A 17,262-nucleotide genomic window follows, 5' to 3' on the forward strand; every position below is an offset into this window, starting at 1 on the left:
GCCTCCGCATTACTATGCATTCACTTGAATTTCAAACAGAAATCTCAAGTTTTGATGAAATTGAACTACAGTCAATACAACATTTCAGTTTCTTGTTTCTTTGTATATTTTCAACTAATCTTGGTAGTTGACTGAACTCGGGTAACTCGAAGAACAGCACAAATAATTTGTATGGGGGTGGCTACAGGTCAGGTGACTGATTCTGTAATTTGGGTGAATCATTTTTTTTCTAACAACCAGCTAAGGAATGAAGGGTTAAATTCGCGACGTGCACGTGGCGACACCAATCGGAAGGAGCAAGGAGCAGTAGTTGTACTTGACATCAGGGTTAGGCATCGGGAAGAACTGATGCCGATGCGTGCATATGCACCCAGCCCGGTCATGCATGTAGAGATACTGTACACTGGTACTCCCTCCATAAACTAATATAACAACATTTAGATCACTAAATAAATAGTGTTGAATTAGCTAAACTATAAGTACTTATTAATTAGCATTCCATCTCTCCCATGCATCATGTACCCACATGTACCGAAGTAATTGTGTAGATGATCTACGGATTTCTTTTAAACAGTACAATTGGAAATGTTCACATATACACATATATTGATATCTATGAACCCAGACTCTATGAGTACCTTCGAGATACTGATACTGAGCAGTTTTCACACTCTAGTATAATGTATAGACATACTGTAATACTTGTATGTGTACATTAACACTCATTCGATATCTCAAAAATACATAGAAAAAGAAAAACCAAGTAAAAAAGAAAAGAAAAAGCAAACACACATACAAATAGAAAAGATAGACAATGAGTAACGGGCTTCAAGCCCAATAGAAAAATGGACTGATCCAAAAAAAGGGCAAGTCAAAAATATAGCCCAAGAAATCATAAAACAGCACAATAAAAAACAACACGAACATTGAACAAAAATCACCGGTCAGAAAATTGACTTACCCAAATTTACAATGCAGGCAGCTTGCATAAGGCTAATGTGTTTACACACATATTGTATAATACTTATGTGTATATTTACACACACACACACACACACACACACACACACACACACACAACTTCAAATTCACACAACACATACACGCAAAGAAAAAGAAAAACCGACTAAAACACTTGATAAACAATAATAAAGACTAAAACTAGTACGGCACTGAAAAGATAAAAAAAAACTAAATTTTCCCTGAGGTACAATGAATTAAGGGCTTTCGTTTTACCCTTCCAAAAATAAGAAAATAAAAAAAACATGATGAAAAAATCTGCACATAATTTAGACGAGAATGGCAATTCATAATATGCAAGAATACGTGCATAATAGTGATTTTTTTTTAAAAACTAAGAAATAACTATTAGTGGTGTTGGTACTACCCTTATAGAAGTAAAAAATAAAATAAAAACTAAAAGCAAATGATGACAAAACTTGCACACGTTTTTACTGAAATTACATATTCTTATGGATGCAAAAATGGGCGTATAATAGTGCAATTTTGCACTATAGTATAATTTACACACGTTTTGTATAATACTTTTGTATATATATGCACCTATGTTGACACATACACATAAAGAAAAAGGAAAACAGACTAAAAACACTTGATAAACAAAAATTAAGACGAAAACTAGTATAAAGCTAAAAAGACAAAAACCACCTAATATTGACACACACACATATAAAGAAAAACAAAAAGCCCGACTAAAACGCTTGATAAACAATAATAAAGACTAATAACTAGTACAAAGCTAAAAAGACAAAAACTGAATTTTCTCTAAGGTAGAATGAACTAGGGGCATCCGTTTTACCCTTCCAAAAGAAAGAAAATAAAAAAACACATGATGACAAAATTTGCACATAATTTAGATGGAAATTGCACCTTTTCATAATATGCAAGGATACATGTATAATAGTGTTTTTTTCAAAAGAATTTTTCTAAGAAGAAATTAATTAGTAGTGTTGGTATTATCCCTATAGAAGAAAAAAATGAAATAAAAACTAAAAAAATGATGACAAAACTTGCACACAATTTGTACTGAAATTGCATATTCTTATTAATGCAAAAATATGCATATAATAGTGCAATTTTGCACTATAGTATAATTTATACACATATTGTATAATACTTTTGAATATATTTACACACGCACACCTAATATTCACACATACACAAAAAGAAAAAAGAAAGCCTGACTAAAACGCTTGATAAACAATAATAAAGACTAAAACTAGTGCAAAACTAAAAAGACAAAAGCTGAATTTTCTTTAAGGTAGAATATATTATGGGCATTGGTTTTCTCCTAAAAGAGAAATAAAAAAACTTGAAACAAACGGCAATAGAAAATTTACACATGAGTTGCACCGTTGCACAATATGCAAAAATAAGTATGTCTTACCGCAATTTTCAGATAACAAAGACACATGTATATGTGCACGTACATGCAGATGCCTGCGACACAACCACCATACACAATGTCACACACAACACCAGCACATATGTACGTAGGACCCTTACAAGCAGGCGACACACACATGCACATACACAAAATCTGACACATAAGAAAGGAAAAACAGACTAAGTAGTACTAGTAAAAGAAAAAAATGACTGACCAAAAGTAAATATCAGGCGACTTACATATAGCAAAACTGATTTTGTATACGACTAATCTATCCACCAGTCGACTGTCCTTTTGTTTCAAATCCGCACGACTCGTTAGCCGTCCGATCCGGATCCAACGGCCCGCGTTGCTCCTGGTGCGCGCAGCGCGGGTGGCGGTAGCCGTTACCATCTCTGTGCGTCGCTGACTACTGGGTCCACCCGAACCGCCCATATCGCCCAATCCCACGACCCCCACTCGCCCCCTCTCGCCGTTCGTCCGCACTTCTTCTTCTTCCACTGATTCCGGCCTCTCCATTCGAATCTCCTCTCGCTCCCCTCCCCCTCGTGCGTGACGGTTGCTGCTGGTGGCGCGTTCCGGTTCGCGGCGGACGGCGACTGGTGGATACGGTGAGGAACGCATTCCACGCCCCTGTCTTCCTTCCTCTTTATGCTCCGCCGCTCTGATCCGCCATTGATTTTGTTTGGAGCCGTCGAATCTGGTAGATTGTTGATCCTGTTAGGTTAGATTAAGGCCGGCTTCTAATTTCTGAGTCGACATTGAGCAGCGCATCCCCCATTCCCCCACCCATCCACCCGCCCCGCTTTGTATTTCCTGTTGCTCCGCCTCCATGATTCGCCGTTGAATTTTGGTGCACGGACTCTTTGATTCTGACGGTTGTTGTTGCTATTAAGCTAGGTTATGTCGCCTTCTAAGTTCAGTTTGGATATGATTCGGTCATCTGGTTTAATTTTGTGGTAATCGTGGATGTGGATAGGTCTTAGTGGTGGTAAGTGTGGTTGGTTCTAATAGGGAATTTGTTATGGTGTTACTGTTGTGGATGTGGTTGTTTAGGACATCCAATAATGTTTGGTGTTTATGGATTTCAAGTTGTGCATCAGTGGATGAGGATTTAAAAAGCAACCCTAAGTTTTTTCACATAATGTTGTTTTATGTTGGTTTTGTTAGATGCGGTTTGTCCATTGATTAGGCTTTTGTGCTGCTCCAATTAGCTTGTTTACAGTGCTTGATTTGTGTCTTGTTCTGTTCAATTATCATGATGTCTATATTGAAGTTACCAACTATATTGCACTCAAATTACCAGATGCTTTAAACTCTGTTATTTATGAGTGTTGTCTTGTTATGGTTGAATTATCATGTTGATGGTTTTACACTTACCTCTGTCATCTTACCGTAGTTACCATAAGTTTTTGCTAGACTAACTATATGCAGCACAACGCTTATTTCTCATTCATTTTGTTTTGGTTGGGTTATTAATGAGCATGTGTGAATGCTTTTTCTTATCATTGGTAATTTGGTTGTAACTTACCAATTGCATTGTGCCTCAATTATCAGTCTCACATGCTTTTTATATACCTGTGCTATCTGTTTTACTTTTTTTAGCATGTGCGACCAATTTGCAGTTTGCTTGTTTCCTTTTATCAGCTATATTATTGCTTTATCAAACACCGGTTTTATAAACAATGTATTCCTTTTTTTCCTACGTGTCAGGGAGACAATGCCGAGGAAGCGTAAAGGAGATGGCGATGGAATCGATGATGTTCCTTCGAAAAAGGCGAAACGCCCTCCTCCGCGGAACAGAGCCTCACCCAGTTCGCTTCTTCTAGCATGCAAGGACATGAATGATGACAGGAAGGGTGCCATTGATGATATGGATTTAACTAGCCTTCGAAATATCCAATGTGACCATCTATTCAACAATCTCAGTGTGTGGCTTGCTGATCTCTACGACCCCAATTCGCGTGAGGTGGTCGTACCAGGCCGAGGCAGGCTTCCGGTCAATGAAGAATACGTGCATCGTGTTATGGGTGTGCCGCGTGGAGGGAATGATGTCCCTTACAACCTCCCATCTGAAACTGATATTGAGTTAGGGCTTGAGTTGTTTGGCGAGCTCGGATATGCCCCTAAAATGACTGATCTTGTTGATCTCATAAAGGGTTCTGAAAATTCTGATGACACTTTCAAGCGTATGTGGCTTCTGCTTGCGGGGAATATAGTCATTGCCCCGACCACCTCCAACAAAGTTAGCCCCCGTTGGTATGCTGTGCTGGTAAGTTTTTTTGTGAATATGTCATTTTCTTTCTTGTGTGCCTGATAACTTTACTATATGTTAGTGTGATAACTTTCATATTTTTTGTGGTGCATTCGGTGAACTTCAGTGCTGTTTTTTATATTGCAGCGTGACATCAATGGTGTTAAAAATCTCAATTGGTCCAAATTTATTGCTGATGAACTGCACAAGGCGCTGTTGAAACGCAAGCCTACCAGGGGTTGCCTTCTTTTCTACAACGTAAGTGATGATGCTTTCCTCTTACCTTCTCTTTTGTCATTTGTCATTTTGTGGCTGATTTTTGTAAGTGTTTACCATGGCGCTTGTGTTTTTCTTATCAGCTGTTGTACATTCATGCGATTGATCTTTCTGGACTTGGCATCGAACTGCCTGATGGTCCTTTTCCCATCAATGTATGAGCAAAGAAGCTGATAACTCTTGTCCTCAACAAGGATGTTCAGGCTGACAAAGTTTCTTTCGGGAAACTACCGGTAATATATATCTATGTTTTTCAGTTCATAGTCTGCTTTGCAACTGCATTTCATTTTCATTGTTTGTTTGTTGTTACTTATCTGTGATGTCTACATTTTTTTCCAGTTGAAGCCTGAGTTTGGCATGAATTTCTGTCTGTTTGGTGGTCTGTAAGGTCTTGACAAGTTTATGCGTGTTCATACTGCCCCAAGCTGCAGTGAAGAGGTGAGCATGTAACCTAGTTTCTTGATTTTTTTTGCTATTTTTATGTTCTTTCATTGGCTGATAAATTATTTTTTGCACCCATTGTGGTTACCCTGATTTGTTGCCAACTTGTCACTCTTTACTAATCTGGATGATTTCCATTGTGGCATATCCTCCATATAAAATAATAATTATGATGCAACTATATGATAATTATTAGTGCAATGCCTTGATAACTTTGCAGCATTTCTGTGATAACTTGATATCATGATAACTTTTGGTTGCATTTATTATGATGATTGTAGCATTCCTGTGATAACTTGATATTCATGATAACTTTTGTTGTATTTTTTGTGATAACTTACTAGTTATTTCCATTCTTTTTTCATTTTTTTATGTTGAACAGAAATTTGCCAAATCAACTCAGATAGTTGCTCGATTCACGTCCGCCATGGCTAGCATCCCAAGCAATCTTGTGGAATCATTCACCGCTTTAGATGATGAGGGCCATTCACATGTGTCCCGTCAGCTAGACGCTGGATTGAACGTTCTCTCCTCTGCCGCCCGTACGACGTCAAGGACTACGCGGTCATCGCAAGGCAGGCGGACAGAAAGTGCTGGAAAGAATGTGGCTGAAGATTCTGACAGTGATGACGATTATCACGGAGGCGATGATTCTGATTCTGACGCTGACTCCGATGATGATGATGATGACTATCGAGTTGTTCGTCGTCGCCCTAAAGATCCTTTTGTTGCTTCAGGCAGTGGTACCGTGGATGTAGACATGGACAACGGTCTAGCTGATGATGAGACCACACATCTTGATGGTGCAAGTGTCAAAGCCCATGATGGCACAGGACCAAATGTTGAAGACACCCCTGTCCACCCTATCGGCGATAACCTCGTTGAGTCTCAGATCTTACTCACTGGAACATCTCATGTAGCATCCGTTGAATCAGGTGATCGAGGGCTTAGCCAGCAAGGTCTGACAGACACGCAAGCTGAGGCGGCCACTGACTCTTTTGTCAAGCGGTGCGGTGCCGAGCTTTTGAAAAATTTGGCTTACCAGAGGCGCAAGAAGCTGAGGCTACCATCACCCCCCCGTTCAGCTTCACCAACTGTGCCATCACCCCCCCGTCCAACTTCACCAGCTGTGCCTGCCAGCCCATCGCAAAGGCCGTCTTCACCAATTGCACCGTCAGCATCTGAGATTCATGAAGTTGTGAAGAAAGTTATGGTCCAGGAGCTTGGTATACACGTGGCTGAAAAGGGAACTGGTGCCTCCGTCCCACTGTCCACCTTGCGGAAGGAGGCCCCACGCAAGTGAATTATTATCTTCCAATGTCCTTCTTATCAATTATGTGCCTGAAACAACATGGTAAATACAGTTGTTTGAGGAAGGTAGTTTGGGTAATTTCATGCCGGTGATCAACTTGCTTATTTTTCATCTGCAGGGCCCCCGGCAAACAATCTGTTGCTGCTAAGGATTCAGGGATTGCACCAGTGTATAGGTGTTCAAATTGTTACTTTTGTTTATGTTCAGCAGTTATTTTGTTCTTGTTTGTCTGATAACTTATGTTGATGAACATTGATAACTCAACTTTGCCCCCCCTGGTAATTTAGAGTTACCAATCTTGATAGTTGTATGTGCTTGTAACATTTGGTTATTTTTTTCATTCAGTGCACCTATGAAACAAGTTGCTGCCGCTAAGGGTTCTCCAAGTGAACCAGGAAAAAGGTGTTCACATACCTATCTAGTTTGCAGTTATTCAAAAATAATTGTTGGTTTTTTTGTTCATATGATTTGATAACTTTATATTTCTAGTCCTTGATAACTTTGTAATTTTTTCCCTGGATGCTACTTATACCTGAAGTATGTGACATCATTTTTTGATTGAAGCATGTGGTAACTCAGGTTTAACAACATGTGTAATCTCACTACTACCCTTGTGTACCGATTTTTTCAGTCGTTCAAAAGATAAAAGTGCAGTGAAGAAGGTGAAATTCGCCCCAGATCCTCTCCATGACTAAGGGCAACATTGTCGCAAACAACGTCATCGGAGACAACAGAAGTTATCCATCTTGATGAATCTCCCACGGTGACATCTCCGTCCGAAAAAACAGCAGCATCTAGCGAGGGTGCATCTGATGCTGTTGCGGCGACCTCGGCTGGTGTTTCTGATGACGCTGTTTTTCAGCTAGCTGCAGCGACAACTGTTACTGCTGCTGTTGAAGATATTGCCAGCGTGGCTGCAGCTATTGAATGCGAAAATGAAGTCGTTCCTAATATAGCGCATGATGGGAGTGAAGGTAGTTCTTTTCGCCATCACATTTGTTTTTTGTTTCTTGTATTCTTATGATGTTTTTTGTTGATGATGTGTTTAATCTTTTTCCGCTGTAGCTGAGAAAGTTGTGGGAAGTACCAGAGACAATATGCCTACTGATACGGCTACAGCTGGAGGTGAAAAGAATGATGCCGATAATCCTGTTGTCACAGGTTGGTAACTTAATTTTCTTATGTTGATAACTTGTCTGTCTAATACATGATAACTCAAGATATTGTTTCTGGCACTAACAAATACAATGTCATCTACATGTTTTCCTGATGCCTTTTTTCCTTATTAGTGTGTTACTTGTGATGTTTTGAAGCAGTAGCTGACCCTGCATTGGAGTTGAGCACCCCTGGAGCTGGAAACTACGATGGTAATTTTATGCCACCCAGCTGCTCTCTTGGGCTGGATGCCATCTTTGGTGCGAGTCCTCAAGTGCCACCATCTACTGAAGCAACTGCAACGGCTCAAGCTGCACCAACGTTGGCTCAAGTACCACCTGCAGCACCAGAAGCACCTGCGGCGGCGCCATCTGCTCAAGTACCACCTGCAGCACCAGAAGCACCTGCGGCGGCGCCATTTGCTCAAGTACCACCTGCAGAACCAGCTACTGGCCCCGACGCCGTTCTAGGGCTCGCAGCTCCTGTTGGTGCTGACTCGAAGGGCAAGGCAGTGATTAAAGTTACCAAGGCTCAACCGGTTGCTTGGGCTCCGCCACCCAACAACTCTGGTAAGTGAAGACCTTGTGTCTTCGCTTTTATGCCGCGAGAGTGATGGATTGAGATATGTCAGTGTTCATCGTATTGTTTTGTGCCTTGGTGTGCTCTTTTTATTTATGTGTTTGGAACTTTCTATCATTCCGTGTGTATGGATGAATGTAATACTACTTATATGCTTTGTGTGATGTAAATGAACATATGTGCTTTCAGTACCCGTAATATATATTTCTGTTGTGTCCGCTACAATATTTTGTACGATGCTAGCATAGACGATAAGTCCATCCTCCTCCCCCTGGTAACTTTGTCAGTTTTGAAAGCCGATGTTATCTGTTACTGACTTTTAGTAAGCGCGTGATACGTACATCTCCTATCATTGCCTATTTATTTTCCTTAATTCATTGTCATGCTTACAAAACAATATTGTACTCGTAGTTATTCATCTGAACTTTTTCATTACTCCTTCAATTTTTTCCAATCACCCTGATAACTCCATATGACATATCTTGGTAACTCAAATGTTCAAATCCTGTCAATTTATGATCCATTGACACCATAACTCAAGCCATATGCATTGTTTACCAATTCTGGGCTATACAATTCTTTTTGGTCTTCCTTTTAACATGTTATGATGATTAGTTTATATCACAGCTGTTCCTCGTTATGCACCAGTGTTATCTAATCTGTTCCTTAAAAGGCCCATACATTTGTGCTGGTAATCCACAATCACATTGCCTGGTATCTTCTATATTGTGTTCCTGATAACTTCTTGTATCTTGTCTCAATTTTTAATACCTGATTTTTTTTGCATCAATTTATGTTGTTTATCACTATTGTTCATGTCCTCATCGCTATTTTTTTATTTAAGTAACACCGGAAGCTGGTCGTGTGCAAGTGTACGATGTTGAGATTGACGATGATGAGGTTATCATGTGGTGGGAAGAATTTGAACATGGCAATCCAGCATTAAAAGGGAAATCTAATGTTCAAATAGGTGATTTTTTTTCTGCTCCATGAACATTGCAACCCTTGCACAAACCACTTTCTTTGTTTTTTCAATTATGGACCACCACTTGATAATCATAACATGTGGCAGTTGATATGTTTTGACCCATCACTTGATAATTCTTTCTCCCATCCGATGATAATTCATGGTTTTCCCTTTTTTCTGTTTCTACCAGACAACCCCCAAAGTCCAACATTTGTTACACCAGAGTTACCACCTCGCACAGAGCATTTAGTACGCAGTTCAACACCTAAATCCTTTATTCGGAAAGTTAGGGTCACCCACCCGTCCAAATACCTGCTCCCGCCTTTTGCCACCCTCACACCGAGCGAGGAGGAAGAGTACGTTTACAATGAAGTTATCAAGCATACTACTGATTCTAACTCTAAGATTAAAGAGTATGTTTCCATCCTTTTTCTCATCTTTCTTAACACAAATCATTATTTTGTGCGCCTTTTTTTAAATGTATTTTTATTTTTTTTATTTTTTGTTTTTTGTAGTCTTAGGGTCATCAACATTGATGGTAGGTGGGTTACCCTTGGTGAGCTTGCCAATTGTGTGAAGGGAGTTGGGAAACTATCAACCAGCATTGCCGAGTTACATGTTCGCGTTCTCCAGTATAAGGAAACGCCAAACAGGCTCATCTTCCCTTGGGTGCTCTCTGTGTATCTGTTGTTAGGAGACTTCAAATCCAAGTGTTTACTAAAGCATTTTCGACGGGACAAGTTTTACATTCTTAGTCACCAGGATCAGGTGTGTTATGTTTGATGGATCTGGTAACTGTACAGTTAGTGTCTTGGTAACTTCCTGATAATATCATGTAACTTCCTGTTATTTGCGGATATTGTTTGTTCTTCATGTCATGATAACCTGTTTCATGCACACTGGTAACTTTTGACCTTTCTGCCCTGATAACTTCTTTTTCTAGTTGCCTCCCATGTGAATTTCATGACCATTTGTTATCTTGGTAATTTTGTTTCTTTTCCAACTACTTTTATGCTTACTGCCTTTTAAATTTTTTCAGCTGCTATTCCCTGCTTTGCAAAAGTTGGGCCGCGGTCCAGATGACGGGCATTGGTATGTGTTGTCACTAAATCTTAGGGCGAAGCGGTTTGAAGTTCTAGATTCATTGCATGACCAAGATAGTCCTTCTCTTCTCGAGCATGCGACAAGATACATGAACGCAATAAAGAAGGCCTGGTTGATAAATTACAAGGACTCGCATAAGCAGATCGAGGACTATGAACTTGTGTACATTGATGTGTTGAAACAGGAAAATGGGTTAGTTGTGGATTACTCACTCTCTTTTTAACATCCCAACTACATGTTTGTCATCCCTGTTTATTTTGACCCGGTCCGAAACTCCAATTAAACTGATTTTGTGTTGTTTTTTTCATCACAAATGTTTCAGCATTGATTGTGGATTTTTTGCCTGCACGTTCCTTGAGGTGTGGGATGGCAAAAATGTTCCATCCTTAACTCATGAACAAATTCTAGCTCTCCGGAAAATTATGACATTGAGGTGGTTACATCATTATCAAAACAAATGCAAAGAGTCGAGCTATCATCTGTTCGGCAGCGGGTGATGAGGTGATATTTTTTTACTACATTGTGATAAGTTCTACCAAACTATGATGATAACTTTTTTATTTGAATCTGTCATGACAATGCCATGGAGCAAAGTGTTGACATGCTATTTTACTATAGTATACACAGTCCAAAATCACTGACTATATGATATAATTCACTACTGTGATTATAATTTGTTCTTAAGCAATTTTTAGAAGTGCAAGGAGGACTAATTTTTTGTCCATAAGTAATACAATGCAGTGGTGGTAGCCTTCAAAAAATGTAGATATAAAAACATTGGCTTTTACAAATCCATGTCAATTCCATCATACATTGCTGGTAAATGGCATAATAATGTACTGATAGCTTGGTTAAGAAATAAAAATTTTGGATTTACAAATCCATGTCAATCCCATCAAACATTTGCTGGTAAATGGCATAACAGGGTACTGATAGCTTGCTTAAATTATAGAGATACACTTTGTTTTTGCATTACAAAGCCATGATAAAATCTATGATACAATGCTGATAACTGGAATGTTATGGGGCTCGTAGCTTGCACATTATGGTCCATGAAAAAAAATGCAGCCACCATCTTCCATTTTAATAGCACCTTCTTCATTTATCTTGCTAGGGGAGATTTGCATGTGCGTTTGTCATGTTCCAGACTCCCGCACACACCGCATTTCCTTTTTGTCTTTGGTTTTGCAATCTCAAAACCTGATTGCTTTCTTTTTGACTTTGGCCGCCCTTTCGTTATAGTCTTGGGAGGGTCTAGTATCAACTTTCCGTTTGAGGATGGAGCTGCATCAGGATGTGGGGGCTGGATGACAAAAGCGTGATTGTTTTTGCTAGCATGTATTGTCACCCGCACACTTTCTTGCTGTGTGGCAGGGTTACCCTGTCGCTGCACATTAGTAGCACTTTCTTGTTGTGTGGCGGTGTTCTCCTGTTGATTCACATTAGTGGCACTTGTTTGCTGTGTGGCTGGGTTCTCCGGGTGTCTTGCATCGGGGGCGTTTTGGTGATGTGTGACAGGGTTGTCTTCATTCATCCGCCCCACATGTATCGAGCAGGGATCCGGCTGTCCTTGAAATGATCCTTTTGCTTCTTCCTTTTCCTTTCTTGCTTTTTTAAGTTGATTGTTCTTCAGGATTTCAAGCTCCTCCTTGAAATTATACAGGTGCTTTCTTGCCAATCTGGTCCCGTCATCTGTTAGGCAAGCATCTTTGGCTGATGCCTTAAATTCTTTAAGAATTGACGTGTATCACATGACGCTTTTCCCCTCCTCTGGCATCGACTTCTTAACTGTCGGCTGTTCGAAATCAGGTTGAATAAGATCCTCCTCTGGATCCCAGGTCCACCTCTTTAAGATGTACTTTTCAGGTATCTCGTATACCCCAATTTGGTCCATAACTTGTAGTACGTGCACGCACAGTAGCCCGTCATGATCAAACTTGCAGCAACTACACGAGTATGTCTCTTCAACCATGTTTGCTTGCACATGGTAGTCCATGTCTCCATATTTCGGTATTATCCCGCGTACTGAGCTGACCTTGAAAGTACCATCATCCGATGCGTCGCATCTGTATGCTGATTTCACCTTCATCTCCACCTAGAACTTGCAAAACAAGTTATGTGTGTATAGCCCCCGCACCTGCATCTCCAGCGGGTTCATCGAGTACATTTCAGTTTCTTTGTACACTGTTTCCAACTGCTCTTTTGACACGCTAGCCATCACCTTATCCTGTATCGCAGTGTACTGTTGTGCGAATTCGACCAGTGAGTTGTTTGGGTTGACATACTTCTTGAGCACAGAGTTAAATCCCTCGCTTCTTGCCGTGGTCTGCAAGAACGGGAAAAAGTCGTGCATATAGTATACCGGGACCCAACACTTCCTGTTCTCCCACAGCCAATGGAAATGCTCGTTGTCAGTCTGGCCATACGCTTCGATCATCACCCACCACTTGTGCTCAAACTCCTCAACTGCATTCATAATATAAACATGGTAACATCAATTATTGGAGGATGGTAACATCTGTTCAAACATAGCTGGTAACTAGGAACACCAATGCTGTTGATAATTATGTCACACACACATGGTTACTTTAGTTGAAGGATCATGGTAAGTACTTTGCAGACAGGATAAGATTTTCTTTTTCCAAAGCGAATACCACTCTGTGTGTGTAGTACAAGCAACATTTTTAACTAGCAACAAAAAGATACTCATATTAATCAGACTAGCTGGTGATTGAAAAGTTTTGTTGTAACTAGTGGGATGAACAACTGAAATGTGTACATCAAACATGGACATTATAGGGGTAGTACAGAAAGCAACTAATGTAGGTAATTTTGTTATAATCCTCTGGTAACTTGTCACTTTGTTAGATGGTAACTGTTGTTATCATGCATCTAAACCCATTTTCTATGTGCCCATTTTTTATGTGTTTTAATCTAGTGAGGGGTGGGAAGTAAAATACCAGTCAGGCTGTTGTCAACACAATCCTTGAATGCATTGTTTAGTGGGTCATTGTCAGCCATCAGCTTCCCAAGCTTCTCTTGTGCTTTTTTCATTATATGCCAGCGGCAATTCCTGTGTACTATCCCGATGAACACCTCATCAATAGCACTCCTCATTGCAAAATCTTGATCTGTTATTATGTTCTTTGGTGCAATTCCACCCATTGCATGCAAGAATGCATTAAACAACCACACAAAGTTACCAGATAGTTCGTTTCGAACAAACCCACAACCAAATTGGATCGACTGCCCATGGTTATTAATGCCAATGAAGGGTGCACAGGGCATTTTGTACATGTTTGTCATGTATGTTGTGTCAAATGAGATGACATCATTGTATCTAGCATATGCCCTGCGCGACGCACCATCTATCCAGAATAAATTCTCCACTCTGTTCTCATCATCAAGCTTTATTCTCCAATAGAAATCTGGATCTTGTGCCTTCATATCTTGGAAGTACGAGATTGTGCTCCCCACATCAGCATGGCGGTACTCCATCCGGAATTTATCTCGCTAGTTTGCGATGTCCTTTGTTGTGTATGGTACATCTTTAGGATTTCCGTAGAACCATTCCATTAGTTGCATCTGTCTGGCTGTCTCTATGTTGCATCCGTGCAATATCTTCAAGAAGTCCTGCTCATCTTTTGGAATGTTCCTATGTGATTATAGGAACTTTGTCAAGGACGGCTTTCTTATTAGAGGGTGGTTGTGGTCGTCGTTGAAGCGTTTGACTCTCCACCACGCATTCGTGTGGGTGATGTAAAGGTGGGCCGGACATCCCGACCTCACAACCTTCCCTCTTTTCCTCTTCTTCATGATGCCTTTTGGGTCCTGCACATCCTCTGTCTCTTCCTTGTTTGTTTTTGGCTTGCTGTATTTCCCACAAACCAGGAGGACTCTGCTTACAGTATTGTCTTTGATTGTTTTTCTGTATTCCAGTCTCATTCCAAACCCATGTCTCTGTGCATATTGCCTGTAGTGTTCATAAGCTTCCTCAAAAGTATCAAACTTCATCGTTTCATCAGGAGGTTTAGGTGTGGAGTATGCCTCGGTATTTTTCTCTCCCTGTTCAGCATTCTCTCCCCCTGTTTCTGGACTCGCTGGCTCGCTGACTGAATGATTAAAGAAGCTTTCTCTCCCCCCTATGCTGCTAGTAGTCGGTTCTTTGCTTGTTTCTCGAACAATCGGGTTGCTCCTAGAAGTAGCACCTGTAATGTTTTTGAAAGTTGTTATTTTGTGTTATTTTTTTCTGCATGCCAAAACTAGTGGTAACTTGTACTCCAGTTGCTTGGTAAAGTTTGCATGCATTAAGATGTTTTTTTGTAGCTGTAAAGTGAAAGCATGAAATTCCAATTGCAATACATATTGCATGATAATTCGTATGCAGTAAGTGAGGTAACTGTGCCTAAATTCATGGTAACCAGTGAAAGCATGTAATTCCAATTGCAATACAGATTGTATGATAATTTGTATGCAGTAAGTGTGGTAATTGTACCTAAATTCATGGTAACCTGTGTGCATCAATCTACGTCATTTGTCAACTGTTTCATGGTGAATGTGATAGTTGTAAATAACCTAAGGTGGTAGTTGCAATTCAAGTACGATGGTAACAATTTTGTGTACAAAATTGTGGTAGCATGGTAAATGTTTTACCTTCATCTGTTTTGGCAGAACCAAAGCTTGCCGTGTGTGCATATTCACACTGTTGGTTTGTCCCCACACCACTCATCATGACATCCACATTACCCCCGTTGTCATGCGCCATTTTCTTTTGTCGTAGCACCTGCTAGTACATATGATTGCACCAATTAATTTTCCACAATTACTAGCAATCTTGATTATTTTTTCACAACAACTATATTTTTTTCCTTTTAATGCCATGATAACTTCTGTTTTATAACAGGTATCGTTTTGGCAGTAACCAGCATATGGGAGTATCACAACGACAGTTTCTATGAACCTCATTTCATGAACATCATTTTTTATCAAAAAAGAATGGTGGCAACAATGTAAATCAACACATGGTATTCTTGTAGTGTTTTTAGCACCTTTGGTTCTGAGTTTTTCCTGGTAATTTGTAATGAATTAGCATGATAACTTGTTCTGACATGGGTGTGTTCAATATATAAAGGAAGAAAGGGATCTTTTTTTATGTTGAATAAGTCTTACAGGATGCTGATTACTCAATGCACACACTATGGTAATCTATTTTCAATCGAGATGGTATGTCAGTTTTAATGAGAAAATTCATACATGTATTTTCTAACTTGACTGTAAAAGATGAAATTTAGTATTGGTAACCTGACTGAATTTGAGTGGTAACTCAATTTCAACATGGGAATTACACACATGTAGTAAAAAATACTACCTTTTTTTGCATGCTTTAGTTCTTATTGGTATGAAATGCAAATGCAGCATGGGTATAGAGGTTGAGTCACTTACCTCCTTTCTTTTTTGACTGATTATGACGAAATTTGGATGAATTGATGATAACCCCTCTGATGTTCTTGTGGTAAACCGGGGCCCTCCCTCAAATCCTTGTGTTTTGGTGGTGTTTTTTCATGGGTTCCCTTTTTTTTGGTGGATCTGATCTGGCGTCGATGTTGCCGGCGATGGTGGCGCGTCGGGGAGAGAGGAGAGAACTGATCGGGGCAGGTGGCTGTTTCTTACGATGGAGGTAAGAAACTAGGGTTTGGGTGGTAAGTCACGTGCAGGAGGGGGAGGTGGGCCAAATTGGGCCTCGATCTGTTGCGTGGGGAAGGACCAGTAGGGGGGAGGTGGGCCTAGCGAGAGAAGCCTGGGTCCTGGGTGGAGCTGCCGAATTGGATCACACGTGTGGAGGGACTCAGGTTCCCGATCGTGCGGATCTGTACGCTAACCACCAGTCGGCTGGTGGTTAGTCGCGTCCTTTTGTATATATCCTGTAATTGGATCATACTTTCAACTTCCAGCTTACGTTCTTTCATCTCACTCACTGCAGATCAATGGTTCATTCTTTTATATGAGAAGTCTATGACATGCTTATTTACCATGTTTACTTGTGCTTAAGTCTAAATTATTCATTGCAATTATAATTATGAAGTACTGCTAGCAATCTTTGATGCGGTATCTATGCAGGAGTGAACAGCTCATCCATAGTGGCCATGTTTGTGGAGGAATTCATGGCCAGCATCAGTGATAGCATAGTGGCCATGGACATGCTGAAATTTGAGATGGCCTTAAGCCCATATAGCAATTTCTGAAAAATCTCTAAGAGCCCATGTGGATTTAATTGCACTAGGTGTAGTGGGAAGTTTAGTCCCACCCCAAAAGTTGGAGAGGAGTTGGACCTTCTTATAAGGGTGGCTCTTCTACATGCTATTGGAGCTTGAGAAGAGAAGAGGCCCTCGCGCGCTCCTCCGCCGCCCGCCTCGCCTCGCGCGCCGCGGGTTGCGGGAATGAGCCAAGCCGAGCTCACTCCTATGCGCTTATTTTTGCCAGGTTACTAACGGAGCCGCATCTATATAAGTGTGCAGTGTCTCCTAACCCTAGACGCTACGATCAAATCACATCTGCTGCACGCGAACCACCAACCGTCGTTCCTCTACTGCTACCGCCGGCGGTGACTCCATCCCGTCCGCCTCGTACACGGTCGACGGGAGAGCAGGTCTCCGAAACCCCACCGCGACTGCTCGCCTCTGATCCGCTACTTGCTCTACATCCGCGTCGCCCGCATCATCACCATGTCCACCGACACCGAATGTGCCGCCGCCGAGAAGACCGAGGCC

This window comes from Triticum dicoccoides, chromosome 2B (assembly GCF_002162155.2).
Source record: "Triticum dicoccoides isolate Atlit2015 ecotype Zavitan chromosome 2B, WEW_v2.0, whole genome shotgun sequence".
Taxonomy (NCBI): domain Eukaryota; kingdom Viridiplantae; phylum Streptophyta; class Magnoliopsida; order Poales; family Poaceae; genus Triticum; species Triticum dicoccoides.